This window comes from Hyla sarda, chromosome 2, assembly GCF_029499605.1.
Source record: "Hyla sarda isolate aHylSar1 chromosome 2, aHylSar1.hap1, whole genome shotgun sequence".
Lineage (NCBI taxonomy): Eukaryota > Metazoa > Chordata > Amphibia > Anura > Hylidae > Hyla > Hyla sarda.
In genome coordinates, this window is record NC_079190.1 from 87,653,344 (window position 1) to 87,660,270 (window position 6,927).

At 39.0% G+C, this 6,927-nt stretch overlaps 1 protein-coding gene across 3 annotated transcripts in view; it reads right to left on the reverse strand.

Moving 5' to 3' along the window:
* Positions 1-6,683, reverse strand: part of LOC130358755 (retinol dehydrogenase 7-like) — a 39,109-nt gene extending 32,426 nt beyond the window's left edge. For all 3 annotated transcript variants that reach the window (XM_056562502.1, XM_056562498.1, XM_056562500.1), the window contains exon 1: positions 6,236-6,683. The gene's annotated coding sequence lies outside the window, so the exon portion shown is untranslated. The remainder of the gene's footprint in view (positions 1-6,235) is intronic.
* Between the last annotated feature and the right edge of the window lie 244 nt (positions 6,684-6,927).

Below are 6,927 nucleotides of genomic sequence, written 5' to 3' on the forward strand. Positions count from 1 at the left end.
GTGTTAAAAATTAAATTTTTCACTTTTATGACATACTGTTCAAAAAACCTGTGAGGAGTTAAGTCTAACTTTACCCCTTGTTACGTTCCCCGAGGGGTCTAGTTTCCAAAATGTAATGCCATGTGGGTTGTTTTTTTTGCTGTCCTGGCACCATAGGGGCTTCCTAAATGCGGCATGCCCCCAGAGCAAAATTTGCTTCCAAAAAGCCAAATGTGACTCCTTCTCTTCTGAGACCTGTAGTGCGCCAGCAGAGCACTTTTCACCCCCATATGGGGTGTTTTCTGAATCTGGAGAAATTGGGCTTCAAATTTTGGGGGGTATTTTCTGCTTTAACCCTTTGTAAAAATGTAAAATTTTTGGGAAACCAAGCATTTTAGGTAAATTATTATTTTTTTTTTACATATGCCAAAGTCATGAAAACCCTGTGGGGTATTAAGGTTCACTTTACCGCTTGTTACGTTCCCCAAGGGGTCTAGTTTCCAAAAGGGTATGCCATGTGGTTTTTTTTTTGCTGTCCTGGCATCATAGGGGCTTCCTAAATGCGGCATGCCCCCAGAGCAAAATTTGCTTCCAAAAAGCCAAATGTGACTCCTTCTCTTCTGAGACCTGTAGTGCGCCAGCAGAGCACTTTTCACCCCCATATGGGGTGTTTTCTGAATCAGGAGAAATTGGGCTTCAAATTTTGGGGGGGTATTTTCTGCTTTAACCCTTTGTAAAAATGTAAACTTTTTGGGAAACCAAGCATTTTAGGTAAATATATATATATATATATTTTTTACATATACCAAAGTCGTGAAACCCCTGTGGGGTATTAAGGTTCACTTTACCCCTCGTTACATTCCCCAAGGGGTCTAGTTTCCAAAATGGTATGCCATGTGTTTTTTTTTGCTGTCCTGGCATCATAGGGGCTTCCTAAATGCGGCATGCCCCAAGAGCAAAATTTGCTTCCAAAAAGCCAAATGTGACTCCTCTTCTGAGACCTGTAGTGCGCCAGCAGAGCACTTTTCACCTCCATATGGAGTGTTTTCTGAATCTGGAGAAATTGGGCTTCAAATTTTGGGGGGTATTTTCTGCTTTAACCCTTTGTAAAAATGTTAAATTTTTGGGAAACCAATCATTTTAGGTAAAATATATATATATTTTTTTACATATGCCAAAGTCGTGAAACCCCTGTGGGGTGTTAAAGTTCACTTTACCGCTTGTTACGTTCCCCAAGGGGTCTAGTTTCCAAAATGGTATGCCATGTGTTTTTTTTTTTTTTGCTGTCCTGGCATCATAGGGGCTTCCTAAATGCGGCATGCCCCCAGAGCAAAATTTGCTTCCAAAAAGCCAAATGTGACTCCTTCTCTTCTGAGACCTGTATTTCGCCAGCAGAGCACTTTTCACCCCCATATGGGGTGTTTTCTGAATCAGGAGAAATTGGACTTCAAATTTTGGGGGGTATTTTCTGCTATTACCCTTTTTAAAAATGTAAAATTTTTGGGAAAACAAGCATTTTAGGTAAAAAAATATATATTTTTTTTACATTTGCAAAAGTCATGAAACACCTGTGGGGTATTAAGGCTCACTTTTTCCCATGTTACATTCCCTGAGGGGTCTAGTTTCCAAAATAGTATGCCATGTGTTTTTTTTTTGCTGTTTTGGCACCCTAGGGGCTTCCTAAAGGTGACATGTCCCCCAAAAACAATTTCAGAAAAATGTTCTCTCCAAAATCCCCTTGTAGCTCCTTCCATTCTGAGCCCTCTACTGCGCCCGCCGAACAATTAACATAGACATATGAGGTATGTGCTTACTCAAGAGAAATTGGGCTACAAATACAAGTAAAAATTTTCTCCTTTTACCACTTGCAAAAATTCAAAAATTGGGTCTACAAGAAAATGCGAGTGTAAAAAATGAAGATTTTGAATTTTCTCCTTCACTTTGCTGCTATTCCTGTGAAACACCTAAAGGGTTAAAACACTTACTGAATGTCATTTTGAATACTTTGGGGGGTGTAGTTTTTATAATGGGGTCATTTATGGGGTATTTCTAATATGATGACCCTTCAAATCCACTTCAAACCTGAAATGGTCTTTGAAAAATATCGAGTTTGAAAATTTTGTGAACAATTGGAAAATTGCTGCTGAACTTTGAAGCCCTCTGGTGTCTTCCAAAAGTAAAAACTCGTCAATTTTATGATGCAAACATAAAGTAGACATATTGTATATGTGAACCAAAAAAAATATTATTTTGAATATCCATTTTCCTTACAAGCAGAGAGCTTCAAAGTTAGAAAAATGCAAAATTTTCATTTTTTTCATCAAATTTGGGGATTTTTCACCAAGAAAGGCTGCAAGTTACCACAAAATTTTACCACTATGTTAAAGTAGAATATGTCACGAAAAAACAATCTCGGAATCAGAATGATAAGTAAAAGCATTCCAGAGTTATTAATGTTTAAAGTGACAGTGGTCAGAATTGCAAAAAACGGCTTAAGGTGTCCTTAAGGTGAAAAAGGGCTAAGTCCTTAAGGGGTTAATATGTTATAAAGCATGCAAAAACAATGTTTTTCAATTGCTTTAGTCAGAAAATTTTCAGTATTTCATACTGAAAAAGACAGTAAAAAAAATGGCCACTAGGGGTCCCCCAGCATCCAGGGACACATACCAGTCCTGCAGTGTCCAGTGGTCATCGACACGTCATGGACACCATGAGTGATTGACAAGGCTGCAGGCAGGTCCAGAGCTGCTGTGCTTTCTCCTAGCCCTGGGAGTCAGAGCAGAGTAAGGGGGGGATGAGGTGTCATCACAGTGAGGAGAAGAGAGGGACAGGCCCCATGCCTCTGCACGGACAGAAACCTCACTGAGCAATGATGTAAGTAAAGTAAAGTAAATAAAGGTAATTCTGAGAGAATTATAGGTCGTAGACACGTAAAAATGTTCATGATCAGAATAAGGTACTGAGCAACATAGAACAGTTTGTCTGACAGGTACGCTCTAAGTTTTTCTGGGAAACCCCTTGACACTAAAAGGGGTACTCCACTGGAAAACTTTTTTTTTTAAATCAACTGGTGCCAGAAAGTTAAACAGATTTGTAAACTATGAATAAAGCCAACAGAGCAGTCCTCAGTATATCGGCCAAAGCCAAGTATGTGATGAGTATAGGGTTAAGTTAGTGTCTGGAGCCAGCTAAACCATATAAATGTTTAACACACACATAAAATTAAGTCCTAATACAATAACTACCGCAGGGCCCTTGCGATTCACTGTATATAGGTAAAAACACAAATATAATAAAATAAATATATATGTAAAATGTTGGCTTGTTACACACTTCATAGATGGATAGAATACATTATAATAGCAAATTCATGCCTCCTGTGCACATAGAATATGATAATTGGGTTTCAACAGGTTGATCACTCACATATAATATTTTGCAATGTTGTATTCCACCTGTGAAATAGTCCGCATGATGCTGGTTGGCAGTATTGAATTCACCTAAAAATGAAATAAATCAGCATACTATATGTTCCACCTGCAATGGAAATAGTCTGCTTATATTCACTTATGTTGGCAGTGGAGTACACCTTGAAATAAAATTGGGACGTTCCTATATTGTCGGTTGGGGGACCAGCAGAGTTCCACGTGGAACACCAAATTTGAGCCATATATGGTATATGCTTCACAGGACTGTTCCCGGAGTTCAGTGTGCCGACCTGCGGGAAAAGGTGCACTAGCATTGGCACTATGTGCCACTCACCGCTCCACGTCGTTCGGTGCAGATCCCGCCTGTGACAGTTTGTCCTTCTTGCTCCAGCCGGCAGTAGTTCTTGAAGCTCAATGTGGCCGTACATGCTGGCGAGCTTGCTGTATGAAGCGGTCAGCTTACTGCTGATCAGCTGACCGGATACAGAGTGTGCGCTCCTTTAAACTTGCAAACTTGTAAAACTTGCTAATGTCCCCAAATACAGAGTCCCAATGAATAAGTGTATAGAGTATGGGTATTACCCTCCTGTTTGTCTCCTCAATATCCAACCGATCTCACAGGTGTGTAGAAATATAAGTGCCGTGTTTCGAGGTACAAAAGGATATAATGTAACCCCTTCCTCAGATATACCACTGAGGCAGGGGTTAGGTTATATCCTTTTGTACCCTGAAACACGTTTGGTGATTTTTTTTTATGAAAAATCGGCTATCTAGGCTTGGATACTACACACACAGCGCTTCTCTGTCAAGCCCTTTAAGAGTAAGTTAATAATGTCTTACTGATTCTGCTAGCTTTACTTACAATTTGGTGGGACGGTGTGGCTATTCAGGTCCTGAGCTTCAATACCCCATGTGTCCCCATAGCAGCTATGTGGTCTGTACACCAATTGATATCCCTTTTTATATCCACTGAGCATTTAGGATAATGGCAACATCTAACTATTTGTTCTGTATAAGTAAATAGTGTTGGGTGCGAATATTCGCATTTCAAATTCGCAAAAATTGTGAATATATTCGCTATATATTCGAAATTTCGAATATTTGCTTTTTTCCCGCATATTCGCATGTGCGAATATTCGCATATGTGAACATTCGCATATTCCTTCATTTCACTTGTGGGCCAATTAGAATAATGCAAATAAACTTGTCAGAGGTTATCAACAACATCCCTAGCAACCAATAGTAAAGTTTTCTTCCCGCTCACTGTTTTCTTCCTCGAATATGCGAATATTCACATATGCGAATATTCGCATATGCGAATATAACGAATACGCGCAATTCGCGAATATAGGAAGAATATTCGTCTATATATTTGCAAAATATCGCCAATTCGAAAATGGGCAATGCCGCTCATCACTATAAGTAAAGTGCATGATACAATCTTAGTTATAATGTTATAAGACTAGTGACATGGATACACCCTAATTATGTGCTGAACTAAACTTCCTAGAAGGTTTGAGGAAGGAGAGAGAGGACACTGGCCTGACACAGAAAGAATACAAAAGAAGAACTGTCTTTTGCCTCTGAGAAGGTATCTGGGTTCACAAAACACTAAACCATTCACTAGGATAACCCATTATAAAGTTAGCCCAATAATTACCACAGGTCCAGCTTTCCTACCTCTAGCGAACAGCTGTCATCTGGGGTTAGCTATGTTTGGCCATACATTTTCATAAGCACGGTACACATTCATGCAATGTCTCAAGTTGGATGCAGGATAATGAAACATGCTAGATGGGTCATGTACGGGGGGAACGCATCTAATGCTTTTGCTTGTCGGACATGCACAATTAAAGGGGTTATTCACCATAAGGCGATTTTAGTATGTACTTCCCAGACAGTAATGGACATGTTTAGGAAGGATCCATGCTTGTCTTGGGGCTAAATGGCTGTTTTCTGAGTTAACCATAATGCTGTGATATTACCTTTAGCTGTTGCAAAATTACAATTCACTGCACAATGATCTCCTTCCCACCCAGTGGTCGCTCCACCCATTGAAGCAAAGACAACCTCCCTATGAACACCTGATTAGTGATGTAATGTCTCAGCCGTACTGCAACCTGGGAAAACCTGAGACAACATAATTTTGTATGCTGTTAAAATAAACATTGAGCCAAAAATCAGAGAATTGCAGGACCACCATAAAACACAGGTACAGACACTATATTGTGAACTACACTAAATTTACAGCTCCTGTAGCATATTTAAATAAAAATAAAAAAAATCATAGAATACCCCTTTAATAAACGCTGGAACAACTGATGCCATTTTGTTGTGGCGATGCCAGACATATGTGAACCCAGCCTTACATAGTGGCTCTCTGTTCTGGTTCATAGAGAATGGTCTGAATAAGGGTTGATAGGATAGGTAGGATGTTCATATGACCTAATAAATACAAACAGTACATACTGAAATGTTTCCATCCTATTTAATGCCATGTTTTTATGTAAAGAGACAACTGCTACAAGTGTAATAGACCCTAGGGGGTGTTATTTCCTCCCTATACAGCAATAAAGGAGAGTATTCTTGCTGCAAACAACAATAAATCTTACTGTGGTCAAGATGGATGTGATGCAATTGTTATAGGTAAGAATACTCCATTGTTACAAAAAAGATACTAACAGAAGAAAAAAAAAGTCATTCTGGACCCAAAAGATGAATTTCTTATGCATTTTTAGTTGTAATTATTGGCCTATTGCTGACACATTCCATACTATAAATTCCACTATAATCATAAATGTCACAAACACATTATAGGATGCTTTTACCTGACTTCATGGCCATCATTTCACCTTATAATCATGCTTTTCTTTAAACAATCCTCTTCAATAAGTTTTCCTTATAAGAAGCAGGTTGTAGCGGTCTCAGTATTCTTGCTACTTAGTTCCATGAACTTGACAAATCTCTCATCCACCTTACTCAGCAGATTAGTATTCTTGGGGTTAGTGCTAAATGGCATCCTTTCCGGAAGTATTGTATCTTTGCTGGCTGCTTCCTTGTATCATTGATATTTCTTCTTCCTGTCTCCCTTCTTCCCAGCAATTTCTTAAAAGTAAAACTTCCAGGAATTGTTTGCTGTACTCACAGTTGTCCCCCTGCCCCCTGACCTCTTTTGATTCTAGTTTGCTGAGGAGCATTCCACACTTACCCCAGTCCTGACCTCCAACATCACAGTATAGTATATGTGCTGTACATAAGACGGTTCATTATGTTCTGGTATTGTTCAATTCTACTGTGTCTATTGATAGCCATGTCCTTTATGTGACTAAATATGGATGTATCAAATAATTGCAAATAGTACATATAAGTATCACAAAGAAGTCTTGATAAGAATTGTGCCTTGTGCAATAAATAGAACAACATGTCCCTCAGATCCCATAGCATGGACAGAAAGCAATACAGACTCTCTCCTCTAAAAGTAAGAACAGTATACTGTACATAGTCATTTTGGATTACTGGC